Source organism: Uloborus diversus, chromosome 6, assembly GCF_026930045.1.
Source record: "Uloborus diversus isolate 005 chromosome 6, Udiv.v.3.1, whole genome shotgun sequence".
NCBI lineage: Eukaryota > Metazoa > Arthropoda > Arachnida > Araneae > Uloboridae > Uloborus > Uloborus diversus.
In genome coordinates, this window is record NC_072736.1 from 80,346,790 (window position 1) to 80,368,028 (window position 21,239).

The following is a 21,239-nucleotide window of genomic DNA, read 5'->3' on the forward strand; positions in this document are numbered from 1 at the left end:
TTTTTATTGAAATTGTCTCACTTGGCGAATTGGGAGAGTCTTTAAAGAGTAGTCTTTGGGATAGGCTTTACCCATTGAGTAGAGATAAAATATAATGAGTGAAGACTTTAATTCGTGAAACTAAGACCCCAAATCAGAAGACCCCAATAGATTTTAAAGAAAATCATTGGAAGAAATTGGGTTCTTTCGCTAGTTTCACTCAAAACGTGTCAACCATTCATCGTTGTCAAGTCTCATGACTTTAGGTCTTTGCCTCAGCCTTTGCTAAGCCAATTATCGAACTTGCTTCCTCCGTTTAGTAATTCCTGCTCTGAGACTTTACTTCATTCAGCTAACTACGAGTAAGTCCCATTTCTCCAAGCGAAGCCATGGCAAGGTTTAAAACGACTTCTAATGATGGCTTTAACAAAAATGTGCAATAAACATCCAGTGAACTAGAGAGCTGATACAAGTGGGGCGCAAAAGTAGGACAGGTCTCTTTTCTTCTCATTCACGGTCTTGAAAAATCATTTCTCGACGGAGAGCCTCTTCTTATGCCGAGTTACGGTTGCCGCTAATTTCCTCATAAAGATTCCGAAGTGCGAGTGAATTCCATCTTCATCCGGACTTTTCTCCCCGATTCATCCGTCACCTCGGAACGAGTGTTCCCTCTTTTTCTTCATCTGCCGCTCAATTCCCAGAACCTTCATCATCAAGCGACTGCTTTTCACCGAAATTTACTGCGGTGTCGTCTTGAGATGGGTTATTTTTCGCACCTTTCCAGCACCTCATCATCTCTCGCTTCCAACTTCTCTCTTCCTTTGGAAAGGGGGGGGGGGGAGAAATCCTCCCAACCCAACTCCCAGAGGTTCGCGAGAAATTTCCATATTTCGGAATGAATCACGTAAAAGTGTGCTGACGACTCTATCTAATTGAAAATTTTCGACGTCGCGTGCGTTCTCCGCCCTCCTCCCTCCTATCCACCCCTTCCTTTTGGCTCAGAATCATCTTCTACGGTTAAGGTTGCAGTTAAGGTTCGTCGAATTCGAAATGCACTTTTCCTTCCTTTAAGGTGTTGGGGGTGTAGGTGGAAATTTGCTTCACTCGTCCTTCTTTCTTTAACGTTCTTTGGGGCTGCAACTACCCGACTTCAAGCTGTCTTCTTCCCCCATTTTTTTTTTCTCGAGAATTGCTGTGTCATTTCGAATCTTTTTTATTTTTTATTTTCCTTCCCCTTTGTGACGTTGGAACTGCGCATTCGAAGAATATGTCGCAATTTTCGGTGCTTCGTCATCGTTTCTCAGTTGCAGATGTGAGATCGCATAACTTTAATAAATAAACATTTCTTTCTTTCATTTTCATTTTTCTCCTCACTCCACTATCCCATTTCGAATCAACTCGTTCTGCATTTGTCAGTTAGAAGATCTCGCGTAATAGTAAAAAAAAAAAAAAACTGCGGTTTTATTGCTACGTAGCGAAAGTTCTCTGAAAATGTCATGCGCTATAAACTGCTAAGCGTTACATTTTCTACGATGGAGAGAAAGTCTGTGGTGTCGGATTTATTTTCTTCTCTTGCATAAATCTATCAGGACGGATTGGAACAATCTAGTGAAGTTCGAATTTCATATGATCCCAAACCAAATACAAAAGTGCCTACTCCATTATTTTATCAATTTGCAAGCAGTTTAAAAATGCAAAACAACTTCATTCGTATTCACCGATTCATAATTTAAACTATGTTATGCTTAAAATAGGTGCCAAAAATAGCTAATACTTGATTTTAAGATTTGAACTACTCGCGGAAGTTTCGACGCTATGTACGTACTATATAATCAAGATACAAAAGATTTATTTTATTATGTCAATCTCTAGCAAGTGTTATGTCACATTTATTCCTCTGTACACAGTCACCTAACCAGGGCCGTAGAGAGGCAAAGCGGCCTCTAGCCAGAAAATATCTATGAAACACTTTTTAGAATTGTTTTGACCTAAAAGGAAAAATATTACAGGGTGTTCAACTTGAAGCATAGACTTCCGTTTTTTTTTTTTGGAACACCCTAGTATATATATATATATATATATATATATATATATATATATATATGTGTGTGTGTGTGTGTGTGTGTGTGTGTGTGTGTGTGTGTACCGGTTCAAACATTTTCAGGTTAGCTTGAAATGACATTAAAGAACTGAAAAAAAAACACTTCTGCCCAAAACCAGTGCAGTATAGTCATGTTTTCTGACATCCCCCACCCTTCAAGTTATTCCATCGGAAAATGTTTGATTTTGATGGATTTGCCTAATATGTTTCGCAAATGCGCTGAACGCCAGTCAAAGCTTTTGTTGTGGTTTCACTTTTTACATGCACTCGAAGAGATTTTAATGTACATTATAATGCAGTTTGTCGGACCCTGCTGGAGGGAGGGAAGATGATAACTTCCCTCGAAGTCGGGGATAGTATGGAGGGGGGGATCCTGGAAAACTCTTGTTCCTCGGTGACATTCACTGGGGATGTCCCCAAGAGAATGAAGGAGGGTGGATAAAGGAATTGTTTTAGAAGATATCGGTCGCAATTCATCAAAGGTCCATCTATCATCGAAAAGATGGTCGTGTGCCGGGAACTCTTGCTCTAAAAACAAAACCATAAAAAAATCAAGATATTCTCACGAGAGTTTTTGCCCCACCTACCGGACTTTCTCCCCAGACTATCCCTGTTACCATCGACGAAAAAAAAAACTTTTTTCCATCGTTCTCTTTTTTTTCCCTTTATTTCAGGCGAAAGTGTAATGCTTTTACTGACGGTTACAGTAAAGATCTTTTTGTTGTCGTTTATATATCTCTAACGCCCCTTCTCTTTTTTTTTTCTTGTAGCCCTCCTAAAATCAGAAGGGGGAGGAAGGGAGGGGACTTCCTTGCACTAGGTTTCTGTTTAGTTCTCTGTAAGAAGGTTTTCAGTCTATTTTTATACTTCCTACAAACTTTCTCGCATTGGAGTGTTTAGCATTGCAGATGGGAACAGCAGTAGCCTGACGGACGGAACGACTCGCCCATGCTCGAAGAGTGCTGAAGAAAAAAAGAACCCTGTAGGCCAATACTGGAACAATTTTATATATATATATATATACAGAAGTTCCATGCTGTGGATATTTTTCTTTATATGGTAGCGAAACAAGGATAGAAACCTTCCTTTTGAACTTTCCTTTTATTCTTTAACAGAACTTGATTCTTCGAAAGCTCTCCAGTTCCAGAAATGGAATGGAAGGAAGTGTTTAAAAATAAGGTACTCTTGGGAACAAGTGCTTTTAAAAAAGTTTTGTGATATGATATCAGTTGTTTTCTCTTACATAAGATAAAATAGAAGTAAAAATGTACTTCCACTTTTTTTGTCAGATTGAAGTAATATCAATGAAAACTGCCACTTAGGTTGGCAATGCAGTCAAATCCCATTACGACCAACTTCAAGAGACCGTAAATGTTGTTCGTGGTAATGGGAATTTCGTTATAATTGAATTCAAGCAAGAAATTAAATTGGTACTAAAATTTTGCTTCGTTGAGAAGGAAAATTCGTTGTATTGGTATTCGTTGTGACGGGATTTCCCTGTAGTACTTAAATTTTGCGATGTTCCGTTTGCTTTCATAATTTTGTGGAATGATTATTCTTTATGTGAGTTTGATTAAAACAGCGATCAACAGCGACTATCAAAAGAAGGTGGTTGCACAAAAATGTCTTCTAATTTTCTTTTTTTTTTTTTTTTTTTTTTTTTTTTTTGTTGAAACACTAAGCTAAGCACAATACGAAGGGAACATAAAAAGATGATAAAATTGATATTCGATTGTTTTTGAACATTATTTTCTGAAAATGAACAGAAATCTGAAATAGCAAAAATCTGAAGGATTGAAAAAAAAATGAATTCTGAAGTTTTGAATTCAAATTACGTTTTCTGCAATCACGAGCTGCGACAGGACCCTACTCATTGGAGTTATTGTTTCTAGAAGCGGCTCCTGTCCCCCCAATTCTGCCCTTCCTCTTGGGCGGTTACGTGTGTATAGTTGTGTTTGTGTATTCGGCTTGTGTGTGTGTGTGTAGACCTGTGTGAATGGACGTTTGTGTGTATGTGTGTAAAGGCGCTTGTGTGTGTGTGTGACTGTGTATGTGCATGAGCGTGGGTGTGCGTAGTACATGGACGCCACCGACCAGGAGAAGCGGCTATCGGGGGACATTGCTCAGGACCGGAGGAGTTACGCCTGCAGAGGACGGTGGGTTGAAAAAGGAACCGGAATGGCAAGGGCGGTCAAGTAAACACAATTAGCAATCGTGATTGCTCAAAAATCTATGTGGACACTACATTACTTCTGTGCACGATGCCTATATTTGATTTGATTCTATTCTCAGGGGATGTTGATTCTACGAAGCGACGATGTTTTTATTAAATTCCATTACCCATGTGAATTATTAAATTCCATCACCTGCTCATTATGATGATATTAATCATAATGAGCAGATATGTTTGTTTTAATTCCTGTCAATTAATCGGTGATGTTGATGATTTAAGCAACTAAGTTTTTCTTTTACTAAACTTTCTTTAACCAGCAATGTTGATTCTATTAAGCGGCGATTTTCCGCTGCATAATTCTGCACGCGAACTATTTTATTTTTATAAGAAACAACGTTTGCTCAAAAACTGGCGATATTGATTCTGTTAAGTACCGCTGCTGGTTTTTTATTTCGATACGGCAGCAGTGTTAACTTCACTTGTTTCTAACAGCAGGTGATGCTGATTCTACTTGGGCAGAGATTCACAACCGGTGGTCCAGTGGACCGACACCGATACGCAGAAAAATTTGAACAGTCCTCAGAGGTTTTTGCTCGTTCACGTTACAAAAATTTCCTTACTCAAAAACGGAAAACATCATTAAAAAATATATTCTGTACGACATCTTTTATTTGAATTTTGTGATAAATTTTGGAACTTTTTCATAATTTTTTAGCATTGTTTATTATTTTTGTATAATTATTGCAATAACTACTTATATTATTCTTACATTTGAATTTTTTTTGTTACAGTTCTTTAACACCAAATAAAAAGTTTTATTTATATATTTATTAATTCATTCTTTATATTTTGTAAAAACGGGAAGAAAAAAAACTCAGTCGTTCGCAAAACTTTTTCACAAGTGTTTAACGGTTCTCAAGTCCATTTTTCTTTTGCAAAGAAAAAAGAAGGGGGAAAAACCACACCGGCCGATAAAAAAGAAAAAAAAACATTCACATGTTTTTAGTGGTCCGCAAATGTAAAGTGTTTTTTATTTTGTAAAAAGAAAGGAGGAAGAAAGAAAGAAAGAAAAAGGAAAAGTAAAAAAGAAAAAACATCACCTGTCCGGGAATTTTTTTCAAACGTTGTAGCCGGTTCGCGGGTCAAAAAAGGTTGAGAAACACTGTAGGGAACGTTGGTGCGATTTCGTTCTATTAAACGAAGATTTTTGGTTAGTTTGATTTTAATGAGCAGCGAAGTTTTTTTAATTGAACGGCGATCTTGATTATATTACGCAGCGAAGATAATTTATTTGATTCCGTTCACCACTGGTATATCTTCTATTAGCCGGAAATCTTGCTTATTCTTGGTTCAATTAACTGGCAAGTTTATATATACGAGTTGTTTTTAATTTTATTTTACTTTTTATTCTTTTATTTTATTTACTTATTTATTCCTTTTTAAATTATATAACTCCGAAGAAGTTCTTTATTTCGTCAGGCGATCTAGATTGCGAAGCCTTCTGAAATGTTTTTTGATAAAGAATATCTAACCAATATCATAAAAATGATATTTGTTAATTTCTTCCTATTAAAGGGCAACCTGTTGATGTTTCCAACATTTAATTCGCTCAATCGCATCGAATGCCACTCACACTTCGATTTTTTTCCCCAAACCTTTAATAAAATTTAATTGCAATTTATAAATATTGCACCGATTAAAGAAAAGACCCGTTGTTTACGGGTCGTCCCCCCCCCCTGGCATTGGGAAATCAATGTACTTGCATGCAAAAGGGAGTGGGTTTTGCTACTTTTGGTATAATTTACATTGAGTATACACTCTCTATTTACCGATTTTGGCTATACTGATTTTATTCATGATGTTCCGTTCGTGAGTTTATATTTCCTTAATTCTAATTTCCCATTTTTTAGCTTTTTTCGTCTGAAGATTTATTTATAACTATGATGAAAATTTCGGATTATATGAAATCTAACCGGATTATTTCAGCTAAATAATTCGCTTTGAGAATAATTTGCCACAAAGCATCACTTTGTGAGTTTAATTCTGGTGCCATCCTTTTTTCGCCTTTACCTACAGCTTGGTTTCATTTTAGTTATTCTCTTAACTCCTATAAGGGGTAGACCGACCAGTGAATGAACAGCTAAGCACAATTTCATTTTTAAAAAATCCTAGTAATTTTAAATTCTATACTATACAGATCGTGATAGTTAAAACATTTTAGTTGATCTATGTAAATATCTCAAGAAAAAAAAAAAAACGAGAACCTAAATGGTACCACTTCCGACTTCTTTAGGTGTTTAAAGAAAAAATGGCACAATGACCCAGTGAATGAACACCTCCTACCTGTAAATGAACACAAGTTGGTCCAGTGAATGAACATGATAAATTTTGATTCAAAAAGAAACTAAGTTTCTTTGAGATCTATCTATCTATCTATATCTATTTATCTATCTATTTATATAACTATCTATATCTATCTATCTATCTATCTATCTATCTATCTATCTATCTATGTATCTCACTACTTATTTATATCTAGCTATCTATCTATTTATCTATCCATCTATCTGTCTACTTTATCTATCTATCCACTTGTCTATCCATTTATCCACTTATATATTTCTCTATCTACTTATCTATCTCTCTATCTGACTATCTACCTAACTATATAACTATTTATGTCTGTACATCTAAATATCTACCAATCTATCGTCCTAATCTATCTATCTATCTACCTGCTTATCTACCTGTCAATTTATTTGCCTGTCTATCTACTTGTCTATCTATCTACTTCTCTATCAGTCTACTTATCTATCTATATACTTATCTATCTATCCACTTGTCTATCCATTTATCTACTTATATATCTATCTATCCACTTATCTATATCTCTATCTGAATATCAAACTATTTATCTGTCTGTACATATAAATATCTACCAATCTATTATCCTAATCTATCTATCTATCTATCTACCTGCTTATCTACTTGTCAATATATTTACCTGTCTATCTACCTGTCTATCTATCTACCTATCTATCTATCTGTATATCAGTCTCTCTACCTAGCTATCTATCTCTATATCAGTCTCTCTATCTACCAACCTATTCTATCTCTATATTTATCTACATATATATATCTATTTACCTTTTACTTTTAATCTATCTACCTCTATATCTTCCTCTATCTGTTTATATATCTATCTATGTACAAGCACACATACATCCTATCTATTCTCTCTCTTTGTATATATATTTCTCTATCTCTCTATCTACCTGCCTATCTACCAAGGGAGATAAAGATACAGGTAGATAGATGTAGATAGGTAGATATATAGTTAGATTGATAGATAAGTAGATAGGTACATGGTACATGCAGATAGGTAGAAATCTAGACAGACAGACAGAGACAGACAGACAGATAGATAGATAGATATATAGGTAGATAGATAGTGAAAGCGGTAAAATAGATAAGTAGATAGATAGATAGATAGATATGTAGGTAGGTAGGGTAATATACAGATTGAGATATAGATAGATAAAAGATAAAACTCAGTAAAAAAAAATGCATTGTTTGCGAAAACAAAAATAAAGAGATTATAAAATATATAATGAAATACATAAAAAAATAAACAGATAAAACTATCTGCATTACAAAAAAGTACGAAAATGAAAAATATCTCAAAGAAACTTAAAATTTATTTTTTAACCAAAAGAAATTTTGCCAGTGTTCATTCACTGGGTTTTCGCAATTTTTCGTACCCAGTGACTGAACACCCCTCTACGTGAAAATCTACCCATTTTGCATTGATTGAAACAATTTAAATCCATAGCCTAAATATGTATACTTAATTTTTCTTTCGTAGAGTTGCAAAATAAAATTTATTAATAAAAATAGTATTTATGAAAATAATTGATAGCATGAAACCAGCCTTATTATTTTGAAGGAGAAAAGGAACGATTCACGGCAGTAAAAATTTCAAATTTTTTTCAAGAAAAAAATGCGTATCCAAATTAACCAATCAGGTGTCAGATAGCTTAGAATATCAATAAAGAATGCTTTTGTAGTGAATTTATTTAGAAAAAAAAATTGGAAGCTTTTTTTTTTTCTAATGATGCGCTGTTCATTCAGTGGGTGGTGTTCAAGTGTAGTATTCTGCAACTAGTTGTCAACTTCTTTGTTCTCAGAGCTGCATTAGGGTGGTTCAAAAAAACTTTTTTTTCATCTAGAGTCCAGGACACCCCCAAATGTTTGTAGACTTACTAATATTATTATGCTGTAAAAGGTTTAGCTTCTTACTCAAATTTTAAGACGGTGCTCAATGACCATTCAATTTAACATTAGCATTTGCATAGGAAATGTCCCAAATTCAGAAACATTTAATTTTCCCAGATGTTTTTTTTATAAATAATAATTTTATTGCAATGTATATGCATAACACTCGTGTATATTATATGTAGCGTTGTTTTTTCATTTCAATATAATTTTTAACCCCCCCCCCCCTCTCTATACTGATGAAGTTTGGGGGAGGAGGTTGAGCACCCTCTTTCAGTTGAAATAGGAAGCTAAAATTCTTCCAGTATATTGCTATCCATAAGTCTAAAAATATTGAGGGGTGTCTTGGTATCTAGGAGAAACTTTTTTTTTACATGTATTTTTCAACCACCCAAGCTACATATTTGCTGAATCAGTTTATTTCCTACCTCCAATTACAACCTTTTGTGATGTCTTGTAGGGCATGAATCAGGACTTCGCCCGAATTGAACAGTCCTAAGTCTATAATATTTCGCAATTCGCGTTAATTCAAATGGTAAAACGTTTGAACTTGAACACTTTTTCTGCTGCTGGTTCCAATTCTCCCTGTTAGTGATGAAGAGCTGTTGAGTTAACCAAAATGAAAATGTCCTATTACATCTTCATATTACTAGTTCTCTCTCCAACTTTTCGTTGCAATCTTGATCATTTTTCAAGCAATCTCTGCCATTCTTATATGTATCTCACTTCTCAGTTTTGTCCACAACATCAACAAGATTACTTAATTATTGTATAGTCCTGACGTGTATAACCTAAACCTAAAACCAACGTGGTTTTTTTATTTACCATTACTTTTTACAGTTATATTATAGAGCATGACGCACCTTTCGACATCGTTTCTTGTTCCTCCAATGTTAAATATTCATACAGGTATTGTATTTTTTTCCCTTCCCTTTAATTTGCTCTTCTCTGTTTTCTTCATATCATCTTATCCAAGGCTGCAGATTTTTAACTGAGATTTCTGGCTTGCTCCTTTATTGTTAATAACAATACAATTTCACATGGGTCAAAGGCTACCCAAACTTGCGGTCAGTGTAAATTGCTTTATTATTATTATTATTTTTATCGTAACACTACTTAGAACATCAAGAAATAATAAAAGCGCCTTCAGTGTTATTAAAAGTAGTCCAGTTCAAAGATCAGATAGACAAAAAGGCGAAGGTGTCTGATTTTCTTCTCACATAATTCGAAGAATTTCGTCTTGAAAAAAGTATCTAACACATTTTTCCCTGTGGCTCAAAGGCACAATTGTCCTAAAATTGACAGTTCGGCTCGTCTTTTTCGCAGATGAGCCTCGGAGTCTGTTCTTCGGCAGTAAAACGAGGACATTAAGTGGTGAAAATCTTCTCCGCATTCCCCACCGCAACCAATTGTTGCCACAACAAAGTACTTTAAATACGCCCTCATAACAAGGCTCTTTTGCACGGACCGCCTAATATTTCATCATTAACAAAAATTAGCTCCGTCTTCCCCCCGCCCGGTGGAACTCTTTTTTTGCTCTCCCTCAATGCCCGTACCGTCTCTACTTCTTCCGCGAGGAGGTGAAAAGCCCTCCATTCCCCCGGCTCGAATATCACCTTTCCTCGGCGCGCAAGGGCACGGCCGCGTGACAGCTCATTCATATGCAAATGTGGCAAGCGCAGTTAATGAGTTGTGCAACGATAGTTGGGCAGAGGGGGGTGCAGGCCACCCCCGAAACCCTCAGGGTTTGCCCACTGACGCTAATCATGTATCGGAGGCCGGGCTTAAGTCGACTCGATCTCAGCTGTGCGTCCAGGTGTAATTTGCATTTCAATGGATCCCTCCGCGGGCTTGAAACGGCTGGGGGTAGGCAGGAAGGCAAGTCATATTTAGCTATAGATCAGGACGCGAGTGATGCCCAGAAGATTCAATTTGTAGCTCGAAGACGCTTTCCTAATCTGGAAGACTGGAGAAGACAGGAAAAGTGCGAAGTTATTTGGAAATCAAAGTCTGACTGTCATGCAGACTCATTTGCTCTGTTTCTTTCAATTTTCAAACAAACTGCTTGGCTCTTTTTGAACTTTTGGTTTGACGAAGACTAAGGAAAATCTGGGGTCCATTTGTCCGACTATTTATCCTAGTTTTCTGAGCATCGCGGTTTAGCATCCGAATGCTTTTGGAGATTTTGACTGATGAAGTCGGAAGCAGACCTCAGAAAAATACTTGCTCAATATTAAAAAAAAAAAAGAAGAAGAAGAAGAAAACAACTCTCTGTTCTAACGATGTACTTTTCATTTCTACTTAAGTAACACTTCTGTCAATTACTAGCCGATTCTTTTTGGAGATTTCGATTGATAAAGACCGCTGTCAAAATCCCACAGAGAACAATTTTTACCTAAACGCTGTCAATTCTAGTTATTCAATAATTTAAAAAAATCAAAACTGTCTGTTTTTGAAGTCATATTAATTACATCTGGCATCATGACTAAGCAGTAAAATTCCAATGGCCTCCTGAGTGAAACTTAATTTTCATTACACTTAAAAGAGAACTGCAGAAAATCTCATGAATGAGGCCACATTACCCGTGTTAGAATATGGTTCCTCAAGTTAAAATTAAGAAATCAAACCATGAAGGTGTTGCTTTCATAAAGCTATTTTTGTTTGAATTAAGACAAAATGTCTGGTCTATTACCAAACATGAAAGTGATTTTAAAATATTTCAAATCATTTTTATCTTCTCGTATAGTGAAGTTATTGATGATGTAAAATAACCAGTCCAGAGATATTAGAATTTTTTCAAGGCGTGAAAGTACTCGACGTTTTGTAGTCAAATTCAGTTTTTAGGAGTAAAATATATGAAAACAGTGAAGACCATTATAATAGTGATCAATTTCATAAAAGGGCTAACTTTATACGCAAAGCCCGATTAACCCCTGAGTTTAGGGAAGATCAGTCTCATTTTACTCCCTCCCCTCCTACTCCTCCACGCACCTTTAGTATTCAGTAAAATTTTTCAAAAAATTCTACTCACATTGAAATCAAACCCACCAATACTGCAAATAATATTTCCAAAAGTGGCACGGCTGAATTCGGATTCAAGCTAATTCCTTCCCCCACGAATAGACATTTTGTACATTGCACAAACATTGTACATTGTACATTTTGTATGTTTGCACTTCAATTTGCAGCAAATAATTATAGTTGTTGAACCAGATTTATCACTTCACAAAATTAATTAAACGTAATGAAAGCACATTGTAGCACAGTTGGGCCAAAACCCAGATTTGAAAACAACTTCTTAATGCATTTTAAGAAATTAGGAATGCTTACTTCTTGAAATCTCCCAAGCTTGGAACTGCCTGCTTGGTTTTGAATCTGAAGAAGCGCATACTGTGGTCTCATATCAGTGATTGATAGGAGTCACGGCGACACGTTGTTGTCATGGCAACACCTCGTCATTCCTCTTTGTGCTTGGGTTCGACTCGTTTTACTAATTGAAAGTATTTATAAATGCATAAGGAATCGTTAATCATCAGATTAAGTAACTTTGTTATCGCCACCTGTTTGAAAACTTAATAATTAAAAAATCCTAGGAATCATTGAAAATGTAATTTTAAGTACTAGATATGTAAGAATTATCGATTTATTGCAACCAGTGCACAATTTCAAATTCATTTGGAATATATGGCGGAGAAATTTACAAATTCACTCTTCTAGAAAGTTATTCGCCAGTCTAAAATCTGTACCTCAGGGCCAGAGTGACATCAGTCCAAAAATGGCAATTTTCTGTTTCTTAGTGCATTGTATGTAGAATCCTATTCCGCATCGAGCGTGAACGTAATTCTTAAAAAAAAATTACCTTTTCAACGTTTTGCCAGGGTTAAAAGAGCGCGTGTCCCATCCTTTGAATGCGCCAGAAAAAAGTTTTTCCTCTCTATTGTAAAATTATCATAATGTGACTTACGTCATTCTGGCTCTGGGGTACAGAAATGTTTTAGTAATATTCTTGAAACCATAGCAGGAATTGCCTTCCCCTCCTCTCCAAAAAAATAAAACCGCTTTATTCAAAGCTATTTACATATCATCGTTCTTACATATCCGCATGCTTAATAATAACAATGTCAATATTATTTTTCTAATAAAAGAAATAAAGCATACTTTTTTTCCGTATAAATTATTCTTTTACATTATGTAATATTTTACAGTTGCAACATAATATAGTTTATGAAAAGTTTTACTTGGATCATCATATTTTTGTTCAACAAATACTCATTAACTCGGAGAATTGACGCAGAATTTTCAACCTGCTTCTGGGCTTATATTCAATACTTTTGTTTTCAGAACGTTGACTTGTGCTCCTGGTATCCGGGTTTTGCTGAAATCGATCGCAAAAGAAGAAAAAGAGGTACATATAAAGCTCAAGCGAAAAAGCAATTTCCAAAGCAAAATTATGAAAAGCTCGAAAACAATAGCATCTCTTGAAGCCTGAATGTACTAAAGTTTACTCTCCAAACATAATCAAAAAATTCAAATCCTCGTGAAAGAATCCACAAATTTTTCTTTGAAAAATATCTATAAGCAATCCATTTTTCCTCCGTTGTCAAACCTTGTCGTTCGTTCCCAGCACTTTGTGAATTTTAATTAATTTATTATCAGAGGCAGGTACAGAATACCAATTTATCGACAAAAGTTAAAAGTTCCTCCCTCTGTATTATACCCATCCACTGGAAACACGCGCTCGCTTTTGTCTTTTGAGTCAGAAGATAATAGAAAACAATCTCTACAAACGAAGGAGCACGCCGTGTTTACTCCCGATAGAAGCAGAAACAGAGAGAAGTTAATATTTTAAGGAACGACATCAAACAAAAGTTTTCCCAAACCCGGAAATTGATTTCTTTTCATCGTATTGTTTTTTTCAATAGCCGGCTCCGCAAGAGAGTCAACATAACTGATTCTTTTTATATTAATCTTTTACCTGAGGCGGAGGGATGGTGATATGCTGCAGCGGTCTTGTTTATTAAAGGCAAAGACCTCAGCCAGCCAGTAACTCCTCATTCAAGAAGAGAGGAGAGAACTGCTCTTTCAATTAAAGAGACATGGCCGCCTTGGCCTCAGTAATCTCTTATCTCTTTTGACAAAGGCGGACTGCTTGCATCGACCGCCCGTGCCGTCTCATTGTTATGGTAAATGGCACGGGGGAGGGGGGCAGAGCGTGCGAGCTCCTTTTGTGTGAGATTATTCACACTGTTTAGCAGGCGGATCCACGTCCTCCAGTATCCTCCTAGAAGACGGAGTAATTGGAAGTTCGACTGTCTTCGGTCATCTCGGGCCTTTCAGAACAGCCAAGAATGGTACTTTGGACTCTCTAGTCCACTTTGAAGACACACAAGACATGGTCTTTACCTCTTGGACAGCTATGTTTCTGTATTTCACACAGAATTATTCACGGCTTTCTCGATGTCTCTAAACATTGCAAATTTGACCTAACTTCACATCCAGTCGAAGCTGATAATTTGAATTGTCAAATAGATGAAAAGCTGGTGGCGATAGGCGAAAAGTTCTTTGCTTAGACCATCGCAAGAAGATCTAGTCAAGCATATATCTATTCTAAGATCTTTCCTCGTCGTACCTTATTCTAATTCCAGTAACTGAAGCAGATTCTAAATTTCTGTTTTATCTGTCTTTATATTAACTGTTGCTCTTCGTAAAATTTACTGAAACTTTAGGAGGAAGTATAGTCAGAAAATAGCTTCAGTTGTAAAAGTTGTCTAATGCATATATTTGCAATATCATATTTTAGTTGAGAAATAAGGAAAACCAAACACCGTGTTACAACTTCAAAGTATTTTGCTTTTGAACAACGATCCAACGAAGTTGCTCTAATTCAGTATTTCTAAGACAGAGATTATAGAGACTAATGTGATTTTCCCCATTAAAGGAGAGACCATTATAGTGCAAAGGGTTTTTTTAATTAAGTCATAGACAATATCAAAGCATTTTTACGTTAGAATTATCTGCGATTTATTATTAAATGTAAGATTTTCAAGTGTTTGATAAAATTGAATTTTTTAAGCATTATAAATATAATGCCTTAATTTCATATCATAAAGCTTGGAACTGTTAAGAGGCAAATAGAGTGAGGCATTGAGAAGCAAAGGGATGTAAGTGGGCATTTTTAAGCTTTGAGTAAAACGCCTTTAAAAATAAGGTCCTAGGTAGGCTGGTGATCTTCAAATTATTAGTTTTTTCACTTACATCCCTTTGCTTCTCACTGCCTCAATTAATTTTAAATGAACCCTACTGTGGCTAAAAATTACTCTAATTCTGAGCTTTTTTATTTATTTTCTGATTTGAATATCTGAACGTTTCTTTAAAAAAATAGTTATAACAGTACTCAATACAAAGTAACGTGCTGAGTAAGAATATTTAGCACGTATATTAAAATTAAGACCATCATTCAGACAATAAAACATTCACATCCGACACAGCATAAAAATAATAAGTGATGCATGTCTTAAATTCTAGTTTTGAAATGTTTATTGGACATATTTTCGAAATCTAAAGTTGTCAAATAATTTATTCCCCCCCCCCCCCACCCCAGCCCAATGAAATGGTGATTGACAAATTCCTAAATTATAGTAACTGTAAATAGAGTTTTCCTTATTTAAATATTTATTTTCTACTTCTGAAAAATAGAATCGGCACACAATGAAGCTCCTTAAAGGGTGAAACCGATGAGAGATCCCCCCCCCCCTCGCATGCTTGGTGGATAACAAGACATTTTGCAATAATTTTCTTTTAAAGATGATACCTTATGCTCTTGAAGAATAAACGCATTATAGAAAATTTTTCGTTAAAAAATATATGGTAAATTGTTGTCAAAGGAACCAACGCATGTTCCACCATTAAAGAACGGGCCTATACATGAAGTACAGACACATTGACGAACGGGCACATCGCAATGCTCATTGGGCGAAAAAAATTTGCTTTTGGTGAATGTGTCCATTATAGAAAAGTCTTCGTTAAAAAATGCTTTTGAGGAAAGGAATGCAACCCAATCGCGCTCTTTGAACGGTTTTTCTTTCACTGTTGAAGAAGAATCTCTCATAGGAAAATTGCTCGTTGAAGAATATAGATTTTACCATTAAAGAACGCGACAAATGCATGCCAATTGCTTATTGAGGAAAAGAAATTTTGTCCTTAATGAATATGTCCAACATAGAAAGTGTTCGTAGAAAAATATATCTCCTGCCATTGAAAAAGCGATTCTTAACACGATCGTGCTCTTTGAAAGATTTCCTCCGACTATTGAAGAAAAATACACCGTAAACCACAGAAAAGTGCTTGTAGAAGGATATATGCAGGGGCGGATACGGAGATTCCATTTCAGAGGGGAGGGTCATGCTCAAGAACGTAGTCTTACACACAAAAATTTTCTTCTGCGAACAACACCCCCCCCCTCCCCCTTCCGTAAATTCTCTTCAAACATACAAACAAAAATCATGGAAATCATAAAAGCTATTCAAATGTGCTTGCAAAAATCATTAAAATAATAAAAGCTCTTCAAATATGCTTACAAAAATCATCAAAATCATTTAAAAAGTTTTCTTAAAAATAATTTTTCAGTTTTAGAATGTAGGACGAAAATTTTCGGAAAGGGCAACTCAACGTTTTCGGAAATTTCGAAACACAAAACCCCTGGTTGATTCAATATTAGCATAATACTCGACACATCCATCTTGTTCGCGGAAAAATAACATTAATTAAAATAATAGTACAAAATGCGGCGAAAATCTAATTAAAAATTAAATATTCCATAAATATAATGCGTACTTGATAAATTACTCACCGACTGAATAATTCCAATTGCAGAAAATTAGAGATTGACGAAGACGTCGCAGTTTCAGAGTCTGATACAGGAACTCCAGATATGTTTCCATTGGTTTTGGGTTCATCAGTTTTTTTCAACAGTCCAAAAAAAAAAAAAACAGATCACACTGCTTTGTCACCCGAACGCGTTCATTGTTTTTGTTATAGGTCAGGGGTTCCCAAAGTCCACCCTGGGTTGCCGCAAGGAGGGGCGAGGTGTGCCGCGAGCTGTCCATATTTTCAATATGCGTGCAGAATTGGAATAGATTAGGGTGCCGTGAAAAAATTTTAATTCGTCAAAGAGTGCCGTGAGTCGGAAAAAATTGGGAACCACTGTTATATGTAGTTCTTTTCTAACAAACGCGGCTGTTTCGAACAGGGTTTCCGTCTAATACGGTAGGCTAGTTTACGAGAACCCCTGTATAATGAGGTTTTGCGCTAACACGACACTCAAATTTTACATTTCTTGCACGATACTAAATCCACAAAACGCTGATTTAAACTAATAAACTATTTACAGCACATTTAAAAATAAACTCAGCACGACTTAAAACGAAACTATCTAAAAATTACAACAGAAAGACATGATAATCTACACAAACTTTAGGTACATTGAAAAAAAAAAAACATTTACACGCTCAACCCAGCGCCGCAGACTAACTGTCTCAAGAAAAGCTATTTTACTGTCTACATATTTTTTAAAGACATATGCTATAAATAGAAAAGGGACAGTTAATACCCCCCCCCAAAAAAAATCGAGAACTATTTACTGTTGCTTATTATGATTTCGGTCCAGCTTTTTTTTTCTTTCCTTTCTCCAAGCGGTCATTTTCACTACTCAACCTTAAAACAGATTACGAAGTATTATCACAGATTTTGACCGGAGGGGTCATCACCCCCATGACCCCCCCCCCTCCTTGTATCCACTTCTTACGATTTCAATCAAGTTTTTTATTTTCTCGAGCAAACATTCAAATACTGTTGCGGGTTTTGGTAGGGGGGGGGGGAGTCATGACCCCCATGACCCTTGTATCCGCCATTGGATATATATGTTGTACAATTGAAGAACGAAAACTGTAAACATGGCAATGCTCATTGAGGAAAATAAATTCTGTCCTCAACGAATATATCCATCATAGAAAGTGTTCGTAGAAAATATATCTTCTGCCATTCAAAAAGAGACACATAGCATGATCGTGCTCTTTGAAAGATTTTATCACTCTTGAAGAAAAATACACCATAGAAAAGTTCTTGTGGTATGTGTTGTATCATTGAAAAACGATACTGTAAGCACGGTAATGCTCATTGAGGAAAAAAAATAAATCCTTAACGAACATTAATGAATATGTCCATCTTCGAAAATGTTCGTAGAAAAATATATCTTCTGCCATTGAAAAAGAGAACCATAACTCGATCATGCTGTTTGAAAGATTTTTCTTCGATACTTTCAGAAAAATCCATCATATAAAGGTTCTTGAGGAAAGATATATGCTGTACCATTGAAGAACGAAACCATAAGGATGACAATGTTCACTGAGGAAGAGCATTTTTGCCCTTGATATTCATCCATTATAGAAATATTTTTGTGGAAAAATGTGTATTCTGCAAAGGAAGAAAGGAACTGAACACTAGTGTGCTCTTTGAAAGATTTTTCTTCTACTCCTGATAAAAAAAATCCGAAGAGAAAAGGTTCTACCATTGCAGAGAAAAGAGCTACAGCAAGGCAAGTTCGTTCTTGGAAAAAAATATTGTCTGATAATGAATTTATCTATCATAGAAATGTGTTGACAGAAAAATAAAAAACTTTGCAAATGAAGAATGGACTCGCGGCCAGGTAGTGCTTTTTGAAAGATTTTTCTTGTGATCTTAAAGAGTGTTCATCACCGAAAATGTGCTCGTTATACAACGCGTGTTTTTCCATTGAGGGAAAAAAAACCTAGAAAGAAAATTTTGATTGAAATACTTTGCTTTTTCTTCTTTGCTTTTGAAGAAAAAATACTATACATAACTGTTTCTTGACAAGCTTTATCTTCTGACTAATAAATAATGATACCATCAAACTAGAGGGAAAAAAAACATCGCGACCGAAGAAATAGTTCCTTTGAAAATAGAGCCACCGTAGAAAAATGTATCCTTAAAACTAGGATTTGAGGAAGTAAATTATAACACAAACGGCACATGGCATTCCTGGGGGAAAAAAAAAATCTGCTACTTTTGAAGAAATAAAGCAGAACAAGAACACACAATAGTTTAAAGAAAATTTTCACTCTGCAAGAAAGTACACGTTACGAAATCTGTTAGTTTCGAAGTTTCTATTCTAGGAATGGGAAGGGGAGAGCTGGAAAAAAAGTATCAATCTACTTCACTTAAAATCTTTTGTAAGTAAATACAACAACAAAGAAGTTTTCTGTAGTAAACCACTAAGACATTAATTAAAAATATCTTATTGCCAGTATATCTTGCAAGACCAGTCCATGTTCTCAAAATTCATAGCAGTCTAAATTACATTTTAACGATCTTTTATTTTCATGATCTCAGTTTAAACCTACCGCAATGACAAATTACGCTAGTATAAAATGTTACGAATTGCTGCTGTAGTTATTATTTTCATCTTTTAATGTGTTATTAAAAAGCTTCTGAAGCAGAAAAAAAGTATTTCTGACTTTTTATGCTTCTATAAAACCAACACAAGAATTCCCCTTTCTCTTACATTAAAAGCAGAAACACGTTTCTGGTTCTGAGAAGTAATCGCTAAAAAGTGAATAAAAAAGTTCAAGAGTAATTATTCTGAGCAATAAAGTAGCTCATTTTAATTTCCGTTCTATTTATTTGCAGAAGTTATTGTTTACATTCGTGAAGAGTACAATGAAAAGGCACAGTGGAGTTTCATATTTATTTCTACATTTTTGAATTTTTTTTAATTAGAAAAACTTGCGTAAATGTTTAAAAATGAGAGTTTCAGAGTTAAGGAACGCATTCAAAAGGTAATCAAGTTTGAATTACCAAAATAAGTTTTTTGTTAAGAATTTGGAATGACGAAGTTACAGAGAGTGTACAATATTGTATTAGGACTGATTTATTCCGTGTTATGTAACAAGAAACTTTTATTGCAAGAAAACGTAACCATCAGAGTTTAAATAAATAAAAAACATTTTGTTTTTTCTCTATTTCTTTTATTAGTTTTTTTTGTTTTTCATTAAATACACGACTGCGGTTTTTAAAATTATTCTCTAAAATGTCTTTTTAATTCTTTTATTTATCTATTTTGTATTATTTATTAATTTGTATTGTTTTTAATTTAATTTAATTTACAGCAACGATTTTTAGAATTTTTCTACAAAATACATCTTTTTAATTTTTGTATTTATTTTTTTTTAACATTTTTGTTTATTTTTATGTTTTAAATTTTATTCATTTTTATTTATTTATTTATTTTATTTCATTTTTAAAATTTAATTAAATTATTATTTTTTTATTATTTATTTTTATTTTTTAAATTTAATTTGATTTAGTTTAATTATTTTAAATTTTTATCTATTAATTTATTTGGGGGGCAGGCATTCAAAGTATCTACAAATGAACTCCAAATCTATCTGGGAATTTTATCGTTATGTAACGGAATTTGATCGGCAGACGATTTTTATGCTTTGAAAGACATAGTCATCCAGAATAATTTTGATCTAGTATATAATTCCTTTATTTCTAACTGCCTCATTCATTTTTGATTGCGTACCTATCGGCATATAATTGAAGAAGAACTCATAAAGCAGTGCATAGTTATCCAAAAATAAGAAATAATAATTACAAAAGCCATAGCAAATGAATTATCAATCTGATTCAAAAATATCCTACCACTTAGGGTCGCTTTGAACCATGTAATGTGATATGAAATAAATCATTTGAATGAAAGCATAGTATAGTGCAACTGTGAACTAGAGAAACAACATTTCTAAATGTTTTAACACTCTCAGTTTTAATATCATAGTGAGCAATATTTCTGGAAATTTATGCATGGCATATGACATTTAAACGTAGAAGGTACAACGAGGTGCTTCAACAACTCAAACCAGCATTCAAGAGTGACTTCGAAGCAGTAACAACACACAGATAGAATGATTCATTTAGACGTCTACAATTCGGTCAATTTATTTCAGTTAGTTGTAGGAGAAGGTGACACAGCGCGAAATATTTAAGATGACTTTTCTTTTTATTTATTTTTTTTAATGAACAAATTAGAATTTTACTTTGAAAATTACAGTGCATAAAGAAAGAACGATGTATTTTATAGTAAAACTTTCATTATTATTATTATTTTTTTTTTTTTGTTTTGGCAGTAAATTTGTAAGATCAAAAGAAAAAGAAAAAAAAAAGGAAATGTTTCCCTTTTATTTTTCATGGGGCAAAGTGTAAAATTAAATATTTTTCTAATTACATATTTCCTGCTTCATTATTAAAAATAGTTTTGGTCAAATGAAAGAATAAATAAAACAATGAATTAATAAATAAACAGATAATGAACCAATAAATGAATAAATAAATAAATTTATTTATTTGTATCTGAGGAAAAAAATGAATGAGAGAACAAAACTGTGAATTAATAAGAAAATAGGGTGAATGAATGAATGGTAAGTGAAGTATTTTTTAAATGAAGGAATGTGAATAAATTAATTAATAAATGAATATGTAAGTGATTTAATAAATGATTAAATATGTAAACGAAATGATCTAGTTCACTTTGCCCTGCGTGCTCTTAACTAATTGTACAAAACATTAATTTTAAAATGAGCTTATTAAATAAATAAGTAACTCAGAAGTAAAAAATCAATAAAAGGGAGAATTTTA

The 21,239-nt window shown here is 34.3% G+C and overlaps 1 long non-coding RNA gene across 1 annotated transcript in view; it reads left to right on the plus strand.

Moving 5' to 3' along the window:
• Nucleotides 1-21,239, plus strand: part of LOC129224632 (uncharacterized) — a 134,710-nt gene that overhangs the window by 48,903 nt on the left and 64,568 nt on the right. The window lies entirely within an intron of this gene.